Consider the following 25455-nt stretch of genomic DNA (forward strand, 5'->3'; position numbering starts at 1 on the left):
AAAAAATATTTTTGAACAAAATCTGACAAACGGAATTAGGACTTTTGTCTAACTGAAATTCTACATTCTTAAATTTTTTTGTATGTGTACTTATGTATATTGCATCATACATTTTCCAATAATCATATAAATTCTAATTAAGTACAAGGTTTATATTTTTAAACTTTAATTGAAAGAAACTTCTTATGCGTATCAAATTGACACACCGATTCACCATTGCTTTAATATAATTAATAAATTACACGTCGTTAATCTTTCAAACGATAACATTTCTACAAATATAATAATCATTCCAAATTATAAATCCAAAGCAAAACGGTCATAAGCGCTCGAATTGAGGGCAAAATCGATGTCGAAATTAGGTGCTCGCTCGGGCTGAAAGGGCACCACCACCGTGTGTTTGAAATCATATTTACATTTGTAATTCCATCAATTCAAGCTGGGATCCCCCCCTGAACTGGAGGGAGGGGGCTTATGGGGTACCCAGCCTCCTCCCCCCATGCGAACAGATTGCGCAACTTGGCTGATACATCGCATGAATTTAAAACCCTTCATATTTAGTTGAAACCTGCGGCAGCCGCTCATTAAAATTCCGCGTGGCGGTTGTCTACTATTTTTGCTGGGCTCTAATACCTCCTCCCCCCCTTGACATTATGTAACTCCATAACGTTGGTATTAAAACGCACACTCGGATGGATAATGTTGGAGATGAATTCTCATTTTGTGTATTGTGAAATTGTGCCTAGAATAGTACGAATCTGTGGATAGTGTAATGTATAGCCTCCAGGTTCCAATTTTGAAAGAAGTCGATTTTAAATACATCCGTACATATGTATCATATATAATAATATATATAAAAACGATGAAATGTATGTTTGTGGCGGATACGTGGACAAGTATGGAGATTTAAAGAAAAACAAATTTTAGAATACCAATAGTATATGTAAGTTATGCAAATGTCCCGGCTTACTACTTTTTAAATTCCTACAGAAGTTTTTAACTCAGAATTAATAATATAAACTATAAACAAAAAGTCAATGTCTGGACTAGACAGTCTGGTAAACACTGCAATAATATTCAACAATGAACTGTATGTTTCTGTCTTATACTTTCTGGAGAACTATGTGTAGAAGGGAGACAAAAAATGTGTATCAGGCATCAATCAATTTATCTTAAATCGATAATTTTCTCATACTCTGAATGATTCATCACACGCAGACGCGGAATAGACACTGTCAGAACAGAAAGACTAAAAGATATCTGTGATTTTGATAATATTGAATATAAAAATCTATTCGCACATTCAAAATCTAGGTGACTATCACTATTACCTGCAATAGAACGCACTCTAAAGCTATTTGAAGCTTTTTTTTTATTTTTTCACTAATCCTCTCAGTGAAGTCTATCTTTAGTTTCTTCATTGTAATTGTAGCACTTTTCATTTACTTATATTAAAAATAGAAATCAATTATAGATATTCTAAATATTATCACTTCGATTGAAAATACATAAACAATCTACAGAGGCTCCCGGAAAGATGCACTAAATTGCACTGAATAGTAGGGCAGTTTCGACAAGTCCTAATACATACAAATACCCCTTGACGCTTTTTTTGTGAAATTCTATTGCGTTAGTTCTCCTTGAGCATCTTTGAAAGTTTGGATGTCTCAAAAGTACAACTATCACGAGTGCATTTTTCCGGTCACCATCTATAGAAAAGTCAAAGATCTGATTTAGGGGGGGGGGGGTTGGGGGTGTCCCGGTTTGACTTGCATGAAATCTGACAACCCTAAGTCTACTACATATTTATACTGAGAACTGATTTATGTACCTGCCAGTCTACCGGAAAGATTTGAAGACTACTTGGTATGATTTTCACTGCGCCATTGTTTATTGCCGTACCACACAGCCTGGAGTTGGGTCAATTTAAAAAAGTGTAATGTATTGATTAGAATTTGAATGTTGTAGATAAATACTACGAATAGAAAAGTGTCTATCAAGGGTTCCGTGGTGTAGTGGTTATCACGTCTGCTTTACATGCAGAAGGTCGCCGGTTCGACCCCGGCCGCAACCCTCTTTTAATTTTAACATTTTTTTCTAAAAATTTAATTCCCTATACCAGGAGGTGTCCAAATTACAACCCGCAAACACTTTTTGTCCGATTTTGAAACCGATCTCAAATAGCAAAAATTTTTAAATTTCGAAATTTATAAAATATCCTATAGTCGATTCGATGAGCGTGAGACTTACAAGAACCGAGCATGTTGTCACATATAAATAAATATATATAAATAAATAAATAAATAAATTCGTGCAATGTGTTCTTACATTGTAAGGACGTAAAATAATTTGTTTTTTTTTAATTATTTCTTATTTAACTATATAATATTATTACAATATAATTCAATGCATTGTCTTTAATAATATTACTGTAAGTTTTGCTGTCCATAATCTGACGTTGATAATAATTTTTATCGTCTGAAAAATATAAATTTCCATTCATATAAAATATATACGTATTCCATAAATAAATTAATAATGTAACCAACTTGCGTATTTAAAATTAAAATTTTATTAATGTAAATATTTACTACAAAAAATAAAAGTCAAATTCTACCGACTGCTATACGCACGAACAATGTTGTATTTCTTGACCAAAATTCAATGCGAAACTGAAACGAAATGCAATTGACCATCGCGGATCGAGTGAGGCGGGGGGAGGGGGGGGGGGAGGTTGATTGCGATAGCACGTACATTTTCCGTAAATCTCATGCTAGATCTACATATGTACATATAGATATAAAGTTCTACGGAAGACCCTATTGAACTATATAATATTATTACAATATAATTCAACACAAGGTATCATATACATATATAGTATCGCCATTCCGTCTGTGAGTCTGTCTGTCTGTCTGAGATAACGCTCGCCGTACTATAATAGTCGTTTCAGTTCGACATACATACATACATACATACATACATGTGTACGTCACAGCTAAAACACTGCCAAAACGTATATAAGAATACAATAACAAAAGAAAAATTAATTATAAATATATATATATATATATATATATATATATATATATATATATATATATATATATACTGATCGCTACTAATGTTTCCGCTTGGCAGAGAATTTAGCGCCATCTATTGAAAATTTATTTAAAATATTAAATTTTCTATTGGTGTTTTATATTGTTTATATGTAGTTTTTACCTTTTTTTTTGCATATTAAATTATAAGTAAATAGCGGACCCAGAGCGCGCTGTTCATTGTTCACATATTGTAAATGCGAACTGAACCTTTTTACAAAGCATTTACAATAATAGAACAATAGACGGCGCGCTTCCGGTCCCACCTCTAATTATAAGTATTAAATTAAATATATTTAAAAGCTATTTGAAAAAAATTCGACCGCGAGGGAATCGAATACTTGACCGACGACAAATTTCTTTTAATTTTTTTTATTTAATAACTTAATATGCCAAGATCCATGCGATGATATGTGTAATTGTATTACTGTAAGTTTTGCTGTCCATAAAATGACGTTGACAATTACTTTTATCGTCTACAAAATATAAATTTCCATTAATATGAAATATATACGTATTCCATAAATAAATTAATAATATCAACAGCTTACGTATTTTATACTAAAATTTTATCAATGAAAATATTTCAAAACACAACACACGAACTAAAAACTAACAAAAAATAAAGGTCAAATTATACGCACGAAAAATGTTGTACTTCTTGACCAAAATGCAATGTGAAACTGAAACGAAATGCAACTGGCCATCGCGGGTCGAGTGGTTGGCGAATGCGATAACATGTACATTTTATTTTTATTTAGTCATGCCAGATCGGGTTCGACTATAACAGTTTGTGCACGAACAAACTACATAGTTCGTTTGTCAATTTTGTTTTTTGGTACATTAAAACTGGCCTGATTGGTTCGTTTACGTACGTTCGAACGTAATGTACACTTGGACTGCAGCATATGTATAGCAATTTATCTATTTTCATAAAAAGTAGTTTATATGTCGTTACCTTGACAAAGAATCTTCAATAAAAAAATAACAGATTTTCATCGTATGCTGATGGTATATTTGAAAACTATTATATCTCAAAGTCCGATGCAATCAAAATATACATACATATCATTTTGATTGCATCGGACAGCTGTGTTGGCGTTTGCGGATTTCCGTTCTCCATAGATATCTCTATTTGTCGGCATGCATTTTAGTTTCATATTTAATCAAATACACAGTGTTTAATTCGCATTCAGAACGGGAAAAGTATTATTCATATTTATCGTTATGTGTTTTTTGATTTTTAAATGCTTTTTATTATTACGAAATTATATTCACAATACATCTTACATCTGCTTTAATAGCTACTGATCTACTGATCATTTTCTATTTTACAATTTATTTTATTTGGTTAGTAATCATAGTATTACATTATTCTAATGTTAATGTACAGCATAATAGGAAAAAGAGCTCAAAAACCTATTTACAATTATCGTTATGTTATGTTCATACAATTGTCTCATTGACCCTCGCTTTATCTGTGGACTCATTTCGTTACTTCTATACCCTTTAAATAATAAACATCCACCACTTTGAAAATCTTTGATACGAATTGTGAAACTAATTGATGCATTGAAATGTACATACATATGTATGTATACGAGCTAGAACTTATGCTTCAAATAATGTATTCGAAAGTCACATATCTTCGGCATTTGTAATGGAAAGAGTTACGCTAGGCTAAATATCCTTCATTGTTATAACCATTCTGATTAATTTTAACTATCGCATTCAAACTACAAAGTTTCGTCACCGCTAAGTTCATATTTTCTATTCATATGTTGTATTATTTATATTGATAAGAGCAGGATGACAATTTTCAATGCACAAAACAATAAGATATAATAATTATCACTTAATCAATGGCTCCGCAACAAACTTTATTTACTGAATCGTTTTGCTTGTTTAAACAAAATATAATTACACTTGACACTCTTCGACGGACTTTCACTCTGTTAACCCTTACCGGTTAACCCTTTGAATGCTGATAAACGTTGATCGGAGTCCATGAGTATAAAATAGGCCGATAGGAGTTGTGTTTCGAGCAGCTACAAAGTAAACAAGAATACTACCAACTAAGCCTTTCCAGATAGAATTGAAACAAAAATGCATTTAACATGGGTCGTGTAATCCGTGTCAATGTTTATAAAGACTGGTTTACACCGGAATTTCTGAATTTATAACCATAGCAGAATTTCCCGATGTAAATCCCCAACTGCTGAGTATTTTAAATTGTGGCTTGGCATTTAGATTGTGAGCACTACATTTAAACAACAATGAAGAAGATAGAACTAGTTTTGGAAAAATACATTAATTAATAGACTTCTTTTGTTTATTTTATATTGTTGCAAGATATGTATATATTAGAGAGTCTAAACACACCTTTACAAAACTCGAAATCCTTGGCGGTAGTTATCTAGGGTTTGTTTGGGTGAGGTACAATTTTTATACCTGCTTTCTATTGGATTTCTAAATATGTCTAGTTGGAAATGTTGGCGAAATTTTCAGCGTGGCGGGCTTTCAGCAGAAAAGACGTCAGCTCTCAAAGGGTTTTTTGCTCTCAAGAGAGCAAACGTGCATTGTCGTAGTGCAATTAACTGCCTGCATATTCATGCATGTATATTTATCAGTAAGGTTTGCTATTTTTGAAAATTCGTGAAAAATATTATTAGTGAGGCTACAACTAAAGCCATTTTTTCGTAGTATACGTTTTTGCTTAAAATAAATACGTATTTAAATTATAATTTCGTATGATACAGATACAATCGAAAACGCGAAATTCAATTGAAATACGTAATATGCAAATGAAGTTTTCCCAATTGATTACATTAGCGAACGCAGCTGTTGCGTTTAAACGTGCGCTAATTACGGCCCTGGTTTTTCGCAAGAAAAGCGCTCAAAATAATATTCAAAAACATAAACGAATCTGTGAATATATATATATAAATACATATATGTACGTATATGAGAGCGATTTTTTTGTCACAGAATGACTATTTCCTACAGATAATGGGGTATCAGGTGGTTGTATTCGATTATGTAGGATTTGCGAAGGGAAAAGTATGGGGGCGAGAATCCAATGAATTATGTGCATTCACTATTTTGTCAGTGACGCAGTTTTATTTTTTCTTTTGATCTTTATGTTGTATGCACTAGTATATGAAGTACGTAATTATATTTTATTACAGATAAAACAATAATACATTAAAATTATTCGAAACTAAGTGTGATTTCACTTTTGAATTTCGTTTATATTTACTAACCAAAAAATATTTTTGTATCCAAAGATTTTAGGACTACAACCGCGAGTACAGATCTTTAAATTGACGAAGTTTTATCTATTAATAATTTGTATTGGAAACAAATGCGTGTAAATTGTATACCGACAGAAACATCGTTTAGTCAGCAGTAAATATTGTTCAGTTTTATTTCATGGTACACATGTACATATGTAGGTATAAAATAAAATAAAAACCTTAATTCATTAATTAATTACTGTATATTTTAATATACAAAGTACTAAATGAAAAGTATAACTGAATACTATGTATAATGAAGTACTATAATGAAAAGCATAAAAGCTACATATAACGTTTTATCTTTCATCAGTTACATTGTACCCAAAATAATAAATTGACGATCGAACTTTGTTCATGTACCAACTACGTAAATATAAAGAATTCCTAATATAAGTATTCTCAATGCTCTATGTATGCATGTATATACGGGTCTACGTGACGAGCCAGAATGTTAAATTACAGAAAACATAAATATCGGAAGGCAAAGATCGAAAATCGAAAGATCTTAAGTCGAAAGATCAATAAAAAAGGGCGCATGCTAAACAGTACATACTCACGTACATACTCACTTAATTTGCGCGAGCAGGATACAACAGGAACAAGAGGAACAGGCTTTTCCTCCCGTATTAATGTGCGCGCGCAGAGTCCAGCGTGCTTAAATATCTTTCTCATACCGATGATGAATTTTTTTTAAAATTGGTCCAGTTTCGTAGGAGGAAATTGGAGAATACGAAACCTTATATATATATATATATATTTTTATATATTTTATTTTATTTTACTTTTCCTTTGTATATTTTTATATACTATTTTAATTTTGTTCAGTGTAAACAAAGAATGGGATTTATGGATTTTATTTTTAATTTTTACACTTTTATTATTTTTTTCTCTCTGAATGATGTATTATTTTCCTTTTGTTACTTTTTTTTTATTATTTTATTTTACCATGTTTTCTGCTTTTGCTTTTTTCCTTTATTTACAGTTTACTTGTTTTTATATCATGTTTTTATAACTTTTTCAAATGTAGGCCATTGTGGCGCATTAGGTTCTTCCTGTAATGCCACAATGGTCCAACACTATTAAATAAATAAATAAATAAATATATATATATATATATATATATATATATATATATATATATATATATATATATATATATATACATATATATATATATATATATATATATATATATATATATATATATATATATATATATATATATATATATATATATATATATATATATATATATATATATAAATATATATATATATATATATATATATATATATATATATATATATATATATATATATATATATATATATTTTTTTTTTTTTTTTGACCATTGTGGCGCTTTAGGAATTCCTGTTATGCCACAATGGTCTGTTTAGAATAAAATAAAATATATATATATATATATATATATATATATATATATATATATATATATATATATATATATATATATATATATATATATATACATATATATATATATATATATATATATATATATATATATATATATATATATATATATATATATATATATATATATATATATATATATATATATATATATATATATATATATATATATATATATATATATATATATATATATATATATATATTGTCGCATTCACTCAATATATACATTCATTCAATATATATGTATATCGAAGAAAGGAACGGCAACAAAATGAAGTTTTCCGGTGTACAGCCCTTTTAATAGGGTGAAAACATTGATGTATAATATACTAGATCCGCCCTCACGTGTTATACCTGTCTCCCTTTTGGCGCATGCACAGTTTCTCTTAGTAGGTAGGTAGGTACCGCTGCGTCGTAGGGAAAAAAACCCAACTTCCCCGGTAGTTAAACCCCCCGCACCCCTCAGTTAGTGAAGACAAGATCTCCGACCAAAATCACACGTCTGGGCCCATCTAGTGTATTATACATCAATGGGTGAAAGTCACAGCATCGATGATATGATTTTGTGAAATCGCCTGTTGAAAGTCAACGGGCAGATACGCTGGTTTATATTATACAAGATGTGTATATAAATGTATAATATTTGAGTGATTCCATTTGAGCTCGAACAGCTTGGGGGCTTCTCGCTAAATGTGCGCTAAAGTTATCGCATTAAGAGCGCGGCGCGGCGTATTGGCGCCAGATGTGGCGAAAGCCCGCGAAATTAAGGCGCTGGTTTTGGCGGAACCGAAACCGGAACCGAAACCGCGGGACGTGCGGCCGCGCTCAATTAATCTGAGGCCCAGCCCGCCAGCGATTAGCGCCAGCTGTCAGCTGAGATGCGTTATTTATTGGACACTCAACCACCCGCCACCTCCCACCACCCACCAAGCCACCCACCCATCCACCCACCCACCCATCCACCCACCCACCCACCCACCCCATCCGCGTCACCGTCTTTCCACTGGAAATTTTCGCTTACGAGCACATATTTACATACATATCTACAAGTTCTCTGTCGAATATGAAAATAAGTTTAGAAAATAGCAACGGATAAACCAACGGATGAATAATATATGTAGCATTTTGACGAACTATTGCCTCGAATCTGGGGCAAGGGTGGTTAATTTTTTTTCTAATATATATCTAGCCACACTTCTGGCTTAATGGTAGCGTGTATGTTTAGCACCACGTGATCAGTGGGTTCGATCCGCCATACTGCTGGTTAGATTTGGGGGTATTTGTGACTCCAAATCGATCGTTTCTTATCAGAGTTTGTCAATTGTATCTGATCATTAAAGCCCGGACCAAGAAGGTGCCGCGTATTGTTCAAATGTTGTAAATGCATTGTTAAAGGTTTGCCGAACCTTTTTTATAAAGGATTTACAACAATGGAACAATGAGCGGCCCCTTGGCTATTCTACCTCTACCGATCATTGTTTATTTTTTTATTTTTACATACATATTTTCACATACATATATACAAATATACCAGGAAGGCTTAACAGGTAAACCCCAAATGCGCCTTCCTGGTCCACATAATTATTACATAGATACATGTAAATCTAAATATCTGACATCTATGGTCAGTATATGTACATATATTACAAACATCGTATTAATACGATGAATAACTTTCATGTAACAATAAGAATTTTATATTCGATAAACAACCACAGAGACATCTATGGTGAGCAATATGGCGAAACCTAAAATATAACAATAACTAAAGGTTCGCAACAGAAAATTGGGAAGGAAACGCCAATTTTACAGGAATCGTTTCAATGAAAATCAGAAAAATTGGCAAATTCTGATAAGAAACGATCGACCTAGACAAATCAAGGTCTGGCCAACGGCGAGACTTAGAGGGGAATCGAACTCGTAACATCAAGTACGAAATAATTCAACATTCACCACTAGACCACGCCGCTGGTTAAACGGTTGAAACGGTTCCTCAATAATTGCCAAAAAAATAATCCTACCTGCTGTCACAAATCTTCTGTATTAATATATTTACAATTTGTAAAAAATTATATACAAGTCTAAAAAATCCATCAATGATTAATTAATAAATTATTTGTTGATTTCATGTTCTTCAGCTTCTCAAAATATGGTGATTTATGTAATAAAAATGCTGCATTGTTTGTAATTAATTGGGATGCGGTGCATCCGCTCTAAAATCGCCAGACAAATTGAACGACAGATTAACGGACGGCTGCTTTAAATGCAATTCTCATCTTCTCGAATGATAGATTGCACATCAGATGACGGGTAACCTTTTGATGTGCACAGATGCAATTATTAAAATGGTAATTATTAAAATTGAGTTGGATCTTTAAAGGGGAGTTTAATAAGGCAAGATTCGATAAGTTCCGAATCTTGCCTTACTCGCCAGAAAGATCCAACTCAATTTTAATAATTGCATCTGTGCACATCGAAAGGTTACTCGTCATCTGATGTGCAATCTATCATTCGAGAAAACGAGAATAACGAGAAGCTGCCGTTCTGTTAATCTGGCGATTTTAGAGCGGATGCACCAAACCCAATTAATTGTCAAGCTTTCCTAGTATTTATTTATTTAAAGTTTGGACCGTTGTAGCATTACAGGAATTCCTAATGCCCCACAATGGTCAAAAATATAACAGAAAAGACAAGAAACAAAATAATCAATTAGACATAACAAAAACAAAACATATATATACAAAAACAACTAAAAATAATAATTATTATTATTATATATCGTTTATCGTCTTGAATTCATTCTATGTTTACAAGGTTTTTGTATTTCGTAATATATTTCGTAGTTTATACATATCTATGTAAAAATAAAATAATAAAGTGGCGTGCAGTATTATTGATCGTATAAGGTACGATTTGGAATATTTTTTTAAACATTGCAATAAATTTGTCAGACATGTTATTTTTATTCATATTTTAAATCTATTTTTTTTTATTTTATTCATATATTTATACCAGGAAGCCTAACAGGTAAATCGGACGCACCTTCTTGGCCAATAAAATAAAATTTAAGTTTCTTGTAATTTTAAGTGTCTATTGTTATAGTTTTCTACTAGCATTTTTTGCCCGTTGAAAGTGTATTGTGTTTTCCCACAGAATCACGTGGGAAAACACAGTATTTTAATTTGTATTCAATGATTTGTAATGAATGTACATACAAAATGTGTATTATTATGTTATGAAAATCGTATCGAAAAGTGAACACTTTGCACCGAAGGGGATATCGCATCGTGGGGGTATTAAGGGGGTGTATAGGTGGGTAGGGTAAGGGGTAGTTGCGGATGCGGCAAATCTCCGTTGGACAGACGTCATTAGGACGAGCGGCTTTGATATTGCGAAAGTTTCCCGTTATGACGTGATCAGAATCGTCTCCCTTATGTTCGCGAGGGGTTTGTTTGTCAACTTTCACCCCCCCCCCTAGTAGGGCCATTTACACCCACCCACCCTAGAAGAAGAGGCCCATTTGACCCACGCGTGTCGAAACGGTGTCACGCAGCGTGTCAACGCAACGACCATATTTCAAAATCATCCACGAGAAAATATTCCCTGTAATAAATTTTATTGAATTTATTTTATTCAATCAATTATGCACACTCGTCTAACAGATTGCTCCAACGCGACGAGTGTGCTATACAGATTAAGAATTATTAATTATACATACAGGTATACAGCTATTTATTCACACTAAACATGACATCTATTGTCAAACATACATAGTACAGAAGTATTATAAGTATTATACAAAGCAAATACAAACATCGATTAACATTCACAGAGACATCTATGGACAAATTTGCAGCATTTATACAAGTCAGCGAAAATCGAGATGATGAATAACTCAAATAATTGCTAGATATAGGACAGGGTTGCCAATTTGTTGGAACAGTTTCAATGAAATCAGAAAAATTGACAAACTTTAAAAAGGAAACGATCGACCTTCCAGTCACATTTCTAAGGTCTGGCCAGCAGCACGCACCAGGGATAGAACCCGTGACCACATAATTGAAAGCATTACATGCTAACCATTGATCTATGCTGCTGGATATTTGTATTTATATATTTAAATACGAATATTTGCTTTTGTTAATACGTTATGAAGTTTTTTTTTTGTATATGAATACCAAAATTTTAATTCTACATTATGAAAGAGTTATATATTTTTTTCAATTTTCTCACAGAAAGGCCAATAGCCAGACAAAGCCAAAAAATCTGATTATTGGTTATATGTATATAATAAACTAGAATCTTGAATTAATGAGATGGTCAGAATTAATGCCCAGAGCATGAAAATTCGTGCTTGTAGAAAGGAAAAAATATTATTATACACAAAACACGTCCGACTGCACGCACGTATCGCATATCTTTGTCATCGGCGGCCGCATCCACTTCAAAGCACGCGCAGTATCTCGTGTCGTCTCGCTCGCTCTGCTGGTTTATTTAGCAAAGTTACACGATATGCGAAACGCGCTCTTATTTCAACTACGAAAAAATATTAATATTATATATATCCGTCAAAAAAAACACTGACAGAGTGAGTAAGATGACACAAAACACGGCGCGCGCTCTGGTGGGAATGTGGCCAACGACATGAGAACGCGAAGCGTGCGTGCAGTCGGACGTGTTTTGTGTACAGCTACAAAGTACAGGCATAAATTTTCGTGCACCGGGTCACTAGTATTTTAAGAAATGAAGTCGAAAGGTCTGTCATAGATTATGAAAAACTCATATTTTATGTAATCGCCTTAATCTGCTTGTGTGTTTGTGAGTGTGTAAATAACGCTCTCCGTACATACATACGTCACAGTTAAAACACTGCCAATATAAAAATAATAATAATAATAACTTTTATTCCTGGCGATAGGAAGAATAGTGCAATCCCCATGTCTCGTAATTCAGAGATTTATGTAATAAAAATACTGCATTGTTTGTAATTGGCCAAGAAGGCGCATTGGGGTTTACCTATTAGGCCTTCCAGATGTAGATTTTATTTTTTTATTTATTTTATTACAGTTTATACCAGGAAGGCCTTACAGGTAAACCTCAATGCACCTTCCTGCCCAATTACAAACAATACATCATTTTTATTATACAAGTCGCTGAATTACGAGACACTGAAAACTCGCAATTAACGAGACATCTATGATTTGTACATAAATTGTATTGCACATTAATCATACTCAAATAGTGGTGACATGGTAGGTAGGATGGATTTTTAGCCAATTTTTAATCGGGAACCGTTTCAACAATGAAATCAGAGATTTGGCAAACTCTGATATGACATGGAGCACAAATATCCAGGTCTCATCAGCAGCATTTATCAGATATACTCAGAAAAATTATTTTCAATCGAGGTCAGCTCATATTTTATTTTTATTTTTTATTTTATTTAACATATTAGCCACAGTGACATTACAGAGAGCTCACTGTGGCCGGTCATTAAATAATAATAGCATGATAACAATAATAATTACTTATAATAATAACAATATTAACAAAACATCATTTAAATCGTCAAATCATAAGATAATAAGAATCATTCATATTTATAATTGGCAAAATCAACCACTGGCATTCCTCAACAACCACTCAACCAGATTAGCATATTTTATATTGAAGAGCTCAAATTCACCAGAAATCCGGTTGAGCAGATATATGGCCCTAGATATAGGAGCCGTTGCCAACATATTTGTGCGAGCCACAGGAGGAACAAACAAATTACGATTCCTCAAGTCCCTGAATTTAGTAGGTGCATAAAACCTAGTAAATTGTGTATTATCCCATTCAACAGCTTAAAAAAGTGCCTTTCCAGCAACATATTCCGACGAGACTCCAATGAGTTGAAACCTAACGCCCCTAATAGGAATGCACTAGGATCGAACTCATGGGATCGAACCCAGCGCCTCTCGGTGTTAGGCAGAAGTTTAAACACCGAGCTATGCTGCTGGCTGTACACATATACATTTATGTAGTATATATGTAATAAAAAAACAAAATAATAATATATACTGTTTTTTTTACCAATATTTCCTCTTGGATAAGAGTCCACGAGCATCTAGCGCCATCTCCTGAATTAAATCATAATTATTTCTATTGTTGTTTTGTATTGTTTATATGTAGGTAGGTAGGTAGTTTTTACTTATAATACACCCGATGAAATTTTCATCGGGTCTATCAATAGTCTGCTAATATGTCACCGTTACTGCTATAATATTGGGGTGACCAGCCGGTGTCACTTATATTTTTAAAAATACGGTTTCAGCCCATATTGGGTCACCAAGCCCCTCTTATATTAGAAACCACGAGAGAGTCCCCATTCTAAAGTCTCGTCGCCCCCACGGCGTTTACCGGTGGCGTAGCTCCCGCGGGACGCGCTTCTGCCCCAATTTAGTGGCCCCCCCACACTCCCCCTTGTAATCCACGTTGAAATATTAATACCCCGTGTTGATCCAATAAGATTATTTGCCGCCATATCCGCTGCACTCCAGTCATTACTCATTTTCGGGGATTACGCACTATTTATTACGTTCAACCGACAACGACGGTACACGCATAAAATACGACAATAATATGAAAGTTTCGGTATGTTTTTTCGCACTTAACAATATAATATAATTATTTCAGATTGTAGAATGATTTCTTTCAATTTCAATACTATAACTTATACTATGCTCTGCTTAATTGTAAATAGGTTTTTGAACACTTTTTCCTATTATGCTGTACATTAACATTAGAATAATAATATACTATGATTACTAACCAAATTAAATTAAATTGTAAAATAGAAAATGATCAGTAGATCAGTAGCTATTAAAATATTAAAAAAGATATAAGACATATTGTGAGCATAATTTCGTAATAATAAAAATCATTTAAAAATCAAATACTATGCTCTGCATGCCATATACATATAATATTCATTTTGTTACATATGTACATTACTATCAAACTAACTAGTAGATTCTATGACAGAATCACTAATAACCATACCAACACACTTGTGAAGAGTATCGGTGATTACAACAAATTGTCTATACCCTTCAGGTATAAACACAGATTACCGAAACATAATCTGCTTTATATTGTCGACTTTAGAGAGTCTTTAATTCATATTTTGTATTAAATTTATTATGAGCATTTATAAGAATTGTAAATAGGTTTTTGAGCTCTTTTTCCTATTATGCTGTACATTAACATTAGAATAATACAACACTATGATTACTATCAAAATTAAATTGAAATTGTAAAATGGAAAACGATCAGTAGATCAGTAGCTATTTAAATAGATATAAGATGTATTGTGAATATAATTTCGTAATAATAAAAAGCATTTAAAAATAAAAATCAATACCCACTTGTCTTTTTAGTAAATTTAATTCACGTAATTCTAATATGAGAATGATTTTTGTCGTCTTAAAGAGATATAAGCGTTTAAATAAAAGAGGTTAGTAAAAAAAGGAATTTTTTTACAGATGTTTAGCTATTGTAGTCTTTAACTCAAAATCCAGTATTTCTGTGCCAAAAGTAAGTATTAGAATCAATATTTAGATGTTTTTATTTCTGTTGATTGTAATTTGTATTGCTTTAAAATACTTATAATTAATTATTTAGCGAATATTAAATGTCAAAAATATCATGCATTCATTGGGCCAGTTATATATGTATTTCACTATACTCTAGCGGTAAATTATTTTAAATTACATTATGAAATGTTCTAGGTGAGGCCAGTACTCACTTTAATACAGCGATACTTGATTTTGACTTAAAGACTGCAGAAGCCAAAAATCTGTAAAAATTGCACATTTTAAAATTGCACATAAATTAAAAAGCATCAACAAAATCATTGTCATATTCGAATTCAATTAAGTAAATATTGATTAGTATAGACCCGATGTAGATATATCTATGTATATACATGAATACGTTCTAGGAAGTATTTATCGTTGTATTTCATGTCGTCATACTAATCTATACTGTGTTTGGCATGTGTACGAAAAAAAAAGGAAAAACTTTACGCGTAAACAGCGTGTTAACACATAGCAGTCGGGGCCCATAGCGATTTGAAACTATTTGCATAAACCTCAGCATCCCTCCATCTGCGGACGGAGAACCGACCCTCCCGGCCGAGCCACCACCCTCCGGGCATGCGAGAGGGGGAGACCGGGGGGTGGGATGGTGTGGGTGGGAAATGGGGATGACAGGGCTGGAGGGAAAAAAAGCGAACAGCGTAGGCGCCTTATCACATGACACAAATCGCCTGGATTTATATCGGCCGCCGCCAAACGAGGGTTGTCGAAAACAACCCTCACCGATAATGCTGAAAAATTTCATCAAAATAAACAATACGTCACGGCAACACTAAACTTACTGTGAAATTTCCGGAAAAAAGTGTAGAATTTTTTTAAATAGATATCTAAATGCAATTTAACTTCAATTATATTTCTTGACCAAAATGCAATGCGAAACTGAAACGAAATGTAATTGGCCATCGCGGGTCGAGTGGGGAGTGAATGCGATAGCATGTACATTTTACGTAACTCTCATGCTATATGGATTCGAATATAGTAAGCCATTTATGTAATACGATAATACGAAATAAAACCGGTTTTGCACGGTTGTGTGAAAATGAATTTCGGCATTCCCTTTAACCACTTGACTCTTATTAGATTACAGTTCGCTGGATGCGGTTAAAGTTTCGCGTGGTCCGCGTATACATATTGTAGCATATGCTAAAAGGAGCCGCCGTTATAATTGGTTTTTGAGGATTATCTCCAGGTTGAAGTGCTTTCGGCTAACAATGGAGACCCCCGAATGGACTTAGTGGTCGGCACGGAATTCGGTCACTTTCCACTAGAATTCTCCGAACGGACAGCGCAAAAGCTTGGGACTGCATGCCGAGACCGTGGGACTGCGGGTCTACCTCACAGCGCCGAAATTCAAAAGATCGAAAAAGCAAATATCGGAAGGCAAAGATCGAAAATTGAAAGATCTTAAGTCGAAAGATCAAAAAAAAGGTGCATGGTAAACGGTACTATGGATATATAATATATATCAGTGGCATGCGGTGAAATTATCTCTCTGTTTGTCAGACAGCCTTGTTTAATGTGCGCGCGCAGGATACGGGAGGAAAAGCCTGTTCCTCTTGTTCCTCTCGTATCCTGCTCGCGCAAATTAAGTGCGAATGTACGACGGGGGGGAGAGAGACTTTTACCACACGCCACTGATATACATATGTATATACTAACCGTTTTTAATATGTATGCATGGCAAACGAGCATTTTAGATTTTTTTAACATTCGGTGCGGTGACGGTCACCTTGGGACTGCATATCTGGTACAAACAATAGGTAAACAAACGTGTCGAGTAAGATGCAATGAGCGACCTACACTTTATAAGCAGGTACTTAGGCCATACCAAGGCATTCTGAACGGAGCACTGGCAGTGCGTGGATCTCCTTAATCACCCAATAAATGCTGTGAAGCGACTTTGGTTTTTTATTTGGATCATACACCCACCCCTACGCAACAATATTATATATGAATATGAGTATGCTGCTGATATATAATCAAATATTTAAGAAAATATCGACAAATAAGGCAGTTAGTTAATAATAAAAAAAAATACACAAACATGCACACACACACACAACCGAATACAAGAGGGCATTTCACATTCGAGGATTTAGCCCTGAATCTAGTACATGCTAGTATTTATTCCAACCGATTCGTATTCGTAGCATTCATTTGCCGCGGGGATTTACAGAGCATCCACGCACCTGGCGACTGCAAAGCCCCTGCCGGCCCTCAGCTCACCCCCGCCAAATCCCCACCCACCCACCCACCCACCCGACCCCATCATTCGGCAGGGCGTTTGTCATATTCCATATTTATCTCAATCGAGAAAAAATATGTGTCGAAAGGTGTCTAGCCACTCGCACGCCCGTTTTACGGCCGTCAAATAAAATATATGTTCCTTGAGGGCCAGTGTCAGCCCCTCACTCCCTCGTTGTACGTACTCCCACCCCTCCCCCATCCCCTAAATCTTCCATTTCTCAAATACACAATTTTCTTTCCCCCTATCCGCGAGACTCGTATTTGCAACCTTGTCTTATCCTCTTATCGTTCTGAATACATTTTCAAAGTGTACGTTTATATTATATACATATGTGTGTGTGTGTGTAACATCGTCAGAAATGATACAATTGATCATGAATGAAAATCAATTATAATATATTTAAGAAAAAACTTCTCGGTCGTCTCGTTTTATTTTAGTTTTCTGGTGAAAATATTTGATATGAAAGAAACGTTGAAATTCAGTTCGATTCAGTTAGCGATTTGGGAGATAATTGAATTCAAAAACTTACAAAAAAGGGAACACTTATAAGGGGAGGTACCATTTCCAGTCAATTTAAAATTTTGAAAAAAAATTACGTCGTGTCGATAAGAATTTCAGTTACCAATACTAAGTTTCAGTTCGATAGGACTAACGGTGTTCAAAAAATTCCCAAAATACACAGACACCCACACACATTTTTTCTAGATCATTAAAACGTGACCAGGGATCGATTTTGAGTTCGAATCAGTCAAAATATCGAGTTAGAATTTTCGCATGATCACAAAACTTCATCTATTGTTACTACGTACAAAGATAATGTAAATATTCTACTGTGTATTTTAAAGTACCCTGAAATTTTGTGGTCTTAAAATGAAAACCGTACATTTGAAAATTGGATAAACGAAGTAACATCCTCCTTTATTGCTAGTGGTTTTACCCAGCTTCGCTCAGTGTTTGTAATTTAAACCGCTTAAACAAATGGCTAATCTGATAGTAAACATTGTTTTTTTATTAAATTTATTTGAATCGAAAAAAAATAATATTCAACGAAATCAATATCGTCTGTGTAGAAACTTTGATTTGTTCGATGACGTCACGGATTCTACGAACCAAAAAAAGTCTCTTTTGAAATGATATATTAGATAATAGACTGGTGTTGTGCCCGATGATATTTCAATTGGTGGTTTTGGAAAATGAATTGATATATGCATTGAAATAGTTTTAAATGTCGTAATCGTAAGTCGGGACCAAAGTCGGAGCCCTGAAGTCGGAACCAAAGATGAAATCGGGAACCAAAGTAGAAATCGGGAACTGAAATAAGAATCAGGAATTGAAATCGCAATCGGAATAAGAACCGGAACTTGAATAGGAATTTGAATCAAAATTTCAAATTAATCGATCCTAAAACTTGTCTTTTTAAAATCTCCATACTTGTCGATGCACTCGCCACATACAAACATACACACATACACATATCCGTCAGTTTTTATATACATATATGTATATACTATTATAATGTTATATTTACTATATATTTAGCCAGAAGTGTAGCTCGGAGGTTGCGTTACTGTTAACCACCGATAGGATCTCGGGTTCAAGCCCTGGGCTTAGTTCGATTGAAAATAGTTTATTCCGAAGTATTTTTGTAGTACTGATGGTCAGAGTTGGATATTTATGACTCCAAGTCGATCGTTTCAATTAATTACATTAATGAAATGATTCTTCATCAAATTGGCTAAGTCATAATACCCACTATGTCACCACCATTTGCATATGATTTAAAATGTATAATCTATGTATATAATTATTTAAGTACAAGTTTAATACCATAGATGTCACTCAGGGGCAATCCGTAATGACATCATGGATTTTTTTTATGATAAATAGTCGCTTCCGTGCTGTGTTGTTTTTATAAGTTGTTGACGTGTATTACTTTATAATATAGACTGACCTTTATTTGTATGTTCGACGTTAAAAAGAAGAATAAGACCTTGAGCATTAAGGAAACAGTTTTTATACACATACATATGTTTATATGTATGTATATATTGCACCCGTTTCTATACAATATTTATTGTGTAAATAATAAGAGAACATAATACAAAAAGTGTAAACACAAATAAGCCGAATGTATGAATCTTTTAGTGAGTCATCTGAGTTTTCGGAGTCATCTTAAACTAAGTCTAATTTTAAATAAAATATCTACGAATTATTATAGAAACCATATTACGTATGTACATTTAATCTGAGTAGAATCTTTATATTTAATTTTTGTACATATATTATTTAAATTTTCCATATACCGGTACAAGTAGATGGCTTTATTTTAAACACTAATTCCTAATACGCCCATTTCCTAATTGAAAATGTCGAATTAAAATAAGCCGAGTGCAGTTACTTACGGCCGACTTTAGCAGTACAAAGTCGGCGCTTTAAAACAACCCCTTTTTAAAGGCGAGAATGAAAAAAAGCGCAAAATAAAACCCACCCAGTTGATATTTTCCGAATTACGACCGCAAAACCAGTTCCGCAATAGTGGGGAACGTAACACTTTTAACTGATTGTGCGAAAGGCGCAAAAAAAATGGGGTAAGAGATTATAAAGATGTGCATTATAAGTATGGAGGGAGGGGGGGGGGATGGGGGTGTAAGTCGTCTCACCTCTCATTCTAGCCCTCCACTCTTCCGTGGAAAGTGGCCTGCTTTTTAAAAGAAAAACCATTAATGCGATAATTTTCATTACAACGCCCAGTTTCTGAGCTCAACTTGTTCTCTCGCTAAGATGAAAAAAAAAAACGGGGCGCTTTCCCCCTGTCGACTGCGAAAATCTTCCTTTGTACGCGCGGCTAATATAAAAATATAAGAGGGGAGTAATTTTATCAGAAACGTCATTATCACGCTTTTATCGCGGCGGCGTTACAGACAAAAACATATTTTAATGAGAATTTTAAAGTAACGACCTAAGGACCCTGCAAACATTATATTAAAATGTTTCCTTTTGAAAGTTTTCTCTTTCTCTATCCTTCTCTTTCATTCGAAAGAGTGTTGCTCTTGAGATTTTGCGTTTAAATATGAAGAAAGGAAGCGACCTTACGACGGGAAAAAAATCCAAGGAGATAAACACTGGTTCACCTTTTAAAATTCAGTTATTTTCCAGCCAAATTTTCAACAAGAATGCATGAATGAATGCAGATTAAAGATGCACTTATTCGGATTTTTTATTTATTTATATAATTTTAACTATCTACATAGTTCATTTAAAAAATACATTCTCAATAACTTTACTCTATAATCAACAATACTCTTTAATCTTTAATTTATAATATTTCTGTCAGGCGACGACTTACTGATGCTACATTCTTCTTTAAGCTCATAAATGGTTTCCTTGATTGTTCTGATTTACTGAATAAGGTTGATTTCAGATCCCAGTTAGGTATTCTAGACACGTTGCACTCTTTTCACTTAATCCTTTCAATACTTATTCCCAAAAATATTCTTATCTGCAGCGTGTTTATCGTATGTTTAACGGGGAACTGAATGAGGTTGATCTGTTCGGTATTTCCCTACATCAATTCAGGACTAATATCAAGAAAATCTTGACCGATTGATCCATTTCTTCTTCTATTCTATTTTATAACCTTTTTCCAATATTTTAACACTTTAGTTTAGTTATGCAATGTGCTATTTTGTCATGTTATAGCTTTTATTCTTTTCTTTTTCATTTGTTTATCTTGGATTTATCTTTGTAAAAATCTGTAATTGGACTCGAATGTTATATATATTATATATTTACTCTTTGTTTTTATGCATGTCTACATCTTGTTGTCTGTTGATTTTTCAATAAATAAATAAAATTTTATGTATAAATTTATATGCACTGTCCTTCACAGGGGTGAAGGTCTCCTCGCACCTCGCAAGAATGCATCCACGGCCTTAGAAGACCTGACGCACTCGGGGAGGGCATTGTACATGAGCACACCCCTGTGAAAAACACCACCAGCTGTCTTCTTTTTACAAACCTCCTCTTAGCTTCATTTACGATTACAATTCTGAAAAAAAATTGCCCCTTATCCGGTCGTTTTTATACTTTGCCATATTGCTCATTTTGGTCATCAATATAAGTAAATGGATCCTCCACCATTACGACGGTGGAAATATATCGCGTAAGACGCGTTTGAAACTTCTCCTACGAAAAAGTGCCTGACGTTAATCGGCCAAAATGTTCGGTGGCATTGCTCGCCTACTGCGCTCGCCTCAGTGTTTTATTTTATTTTTTATTTTATTGTATTTATTGAAAAATCAACAGACAGGATGTACATAGATATGTATAAAAAAACAAATAGTAAATAAATAATATATGTAACATCCGAGTCCAATTACAGATTTTTACAAAAATGAAAAAGATAAATATAAGGAAATCAAATTAAAAAGTAAAGAATAAAGGCATCACAAAATATGTAGAACATTGCATAATTAAACTATAGTATTAAAATATTGGGAAAAGGTTATAAAATTTTTAGGTTTTCTTGGTGAATATCCGTTTTCGCCGTCATCTAGCTTTAATTGCTTTAACGCCTATAACTATTTATTTTTTCACTCTATCTATGTATATATATAAAAATCAATGTCTGTCTGTCTCGAATAGGCTCCTAAACCAAATAACCGACTACGATGAAACTTTCAGGATTTGTTGTATGCATGTCCGGAAAGAATTAGATTAGTCATGTTCAAACGGTTTATATTACAAATACCGAGCGAAGCCTTATTTTGAAGATTAATTTGAAACTGAAACATTCACTTATCGAAACGTATCGAGAAACGGAAACGGGAATGGGAATTGCATGCGTTATTGGACACGGTTTCGAAAATACGTTGTTTTCTCCAACCATTATTTGAAACGCGATATATGTACAAGTCCGCCAACTACAACCATTATTTGAAACGCGACGCCTGCCAATTGAAGAAAGGAAATTCGTATTCGCGTAAGTCGCGGAAAAAACAGACGATCAACGAAAACCAACGAACAATTAAATTTACAAAAACAAAGGAATATTTACAATACCAATTAATCAAACATTCAATTAATTATGCCACCCAAACGAAAAGCGATTGGTCAATCTACACCTGAAGCACGAAAGAAACAGACGAGCAACGGGATGCAAGACTGGAAACTCTTTTACTGCAAAGGAGTTTATGAAAATAGTATGTTTATCAAAGGAGTATGTGGTCTGCTCACGCATCGGAAAACCATCTACTTTATTCGTGTAAAAACAGGAACGGAAACGGGAAAAACTGGAATGAATGGCATTGCAACGCAATAATTTGAAATGTTTTTTAGGGTAAAATAAACAAATAATTGAATAATTTCAAATGTGTTCGCTGCCTGCGTTTTTCCAACAAATGGGAACGGGAACGAGAACGGAAACGGGAACGGGAACGGGAATAGCATGCGTTATTGTGGCATTGTATAATCATTAAATTACTTAGGCAATAACTTATGATCTAACTTTTAAACAAAAGACAATGTACTAAGATTTAAACTAATTCTAATACTCATCCATCCCAATTCATCTAACATACTTTTGATACTTTTTAATCTAATTATTATTAAACTTTATATAGCATTGTAATGTATGTAAGTTTATTTGGATGCTTTTGCCCAAAAAAAAACGGTTCACTATTGTCTACCTTTTTTGCTCTCTAGCTTTGTACACAGTTAACCCTTTTTCTTGGGTAATGCAAACTCCGCCGCCGGAGACTACTCATAACTAGTCACCGGAGCCTGAGGGGGCCGTGTATTGTTCAAAGGTTGTAAATGCATTGTTAAAGGTTTGCCGAACAATGAATAGCACTGTGACTATCCTACCTCTACTCATAACTTAAGTCTCACGCTAATCGGATCGACTATAAATCAAACAATTTACATATGTATGTTTTGCTTTTACCGTGCATGGCTTCATATATTGAATTTCTGTACGAGACATTTTATGGCGAAATCACACACGATGGGACGTGGTACGTGGTTTTTTTAGATACTTTCTATAGATATAAAAAAATGGGCATCGCTTGAATAAATTCATGGGATGCCCAGTACACTGCGTCCAAAAAAAGACCCCCTGAGTGGGTTCGGTACAATTGTATCCTTGTATTTATCCTTGCATGACAGTGATCCATAACGGTTTTAAGAAATGTAGGAGCACTTGTTGACGTTTCACATTCCATATTCCGCGCTGTGTTTTCGCCCTTAAGAGGGCTGGACAGCAGCGCCTTGTCCATACAAACGTACTATACTTCTCTCTACCTCAATTATGGCACTAGAGAAATTATTTTTTAATATGCTATGGATATCCACCATTGGGGTGCATCTATCGTTTTATTTTTTTGATTAATTATTTTTTATATGAGCTAGGAGCCGCCAAACATCTATAAAATCGCCTCTTTTTTACACCCACGAAAAGAGTCAAGCGCGGTTATTTAACGGTCGATTTAAAAAAAAAATACGCCGATAGATGCACAGAAAATATCTTTCTCATACCGATGATGAATTTTTTTTTAAAATTGATCCAGTTTTGGAGGAGAAAATAGCAGAATACGAAACCTCGATTTTGTCAATTTAAAACACGTTTTATCTGGTCGAAGCGCAACTGTCGCATTCACTCAATATATATATTGATATATATTGTCGCATTCACTCAATATATACATACACTCAATATATATATCGAAGAAAGGAACGGTAACAAAATTAAGGTTTAGACTTCTCCCTTCCTCAATTATGGCACTAGAAAACTTATTTTTTAATATGATATTTATATCCACCATAAGTATTTTTTATTTTTTAATTAATTGATTAATTGATTTTTGATTTTTTGATTAATCAAAAAAATAAAAAAAGTTGAAACATGCCTATGGTGGATATAAATAGCATAGTAAAAAATAATTTCTCTGGTACCATAATTGAGGAAGGGAGAAGTATAATACGTTTGTATGGACAGAGCGCTGGGGTCCAGCCCTCTTAAAGGTCTTATTTTGAAATTTATCGAAACTGAGTATTATATATAGTTTTGTCTTGTCGTGAGTATGTATGATATGTTATTGAACGCCAAGATGCTACACAAAGACCAATGCACTCAATAAAGTATAGAACGCTGTATGCTCGGCATTATGAGGAGAGATTGAATCGGAATACGTGGGTTAGAAGTATGACAAGGGTAGTTGATATAGAGGAGAGAGTGAAGAGATTAAAACGGCAACGAGTGGGTTGGCAATGTAACTCGAAGAATTGACGAAAGATTAGTGCTAGAATGGTACCCAAGAGAATGTAAAAGGGTGAAATGAAGGCTGCAAAGAAGACGTGTAAAAAAAATTGGGGAAAACAGAGACGAGTAGAAGCGTGTAGGAGAGGCCTTCATCCAGAAGTGAATGGTAAATGACTGTAGATGATGATGATGATGATGATGATGACCTATTTCAGATTTCGATTCAAATTGATAAAACGTACTATTAAACATACGTAACATACATAAACATACTCGTATAGTTACCTTGCATAGTCTCAAGGAGTGTCTACATTTTTAACCACTTAATCGCCACGCGTTTGTAGAAACCGATTCGATTATTTTATTATATGTGTTTAGTGCCAACCCTTGATACTACCTCTTGAATATATCATTAGTATCACATTAATTTCATTAGTGTCACAGGATATTTTTACATACCTCTTTTATACTT

The 25455-nt window shown here is 33.8% G+C and overlaps 1 non-coding gene across 1 annotated transcript; it reads left to right on the plus strand.

Moving 5' to 3' along the window:
• Window positions 1–2001: 2001 nt before the first annotated feature.
• On the plus strand, window positions 2002–2074 carry TRNAV-UAC (transfer RNA valine (anticodon UAC)). The gene has a single exon. It is a non-coding gene; the product is annotated as a tRNA-Val (tRNA).
• The last annotated feature ends 23381 nt before the right edge of the window (window positions 2075–25455 follow it).

Source organism: Arctopsyche grandis, chromosome 2 (genome assembly GCF_051622035.1).
Source record: "Arctopsyche grandis isolate Sample6627 chromosome 2, ASM5162203v2, whole genome shotgun sequence".
NCBI classification, from domain to species: Eukaryota; Metazoa; Arthropoda; class Insecta; order Trichoptera; family Hydropsychidae; genus Arctopsyche; species Arctopsyche grandis.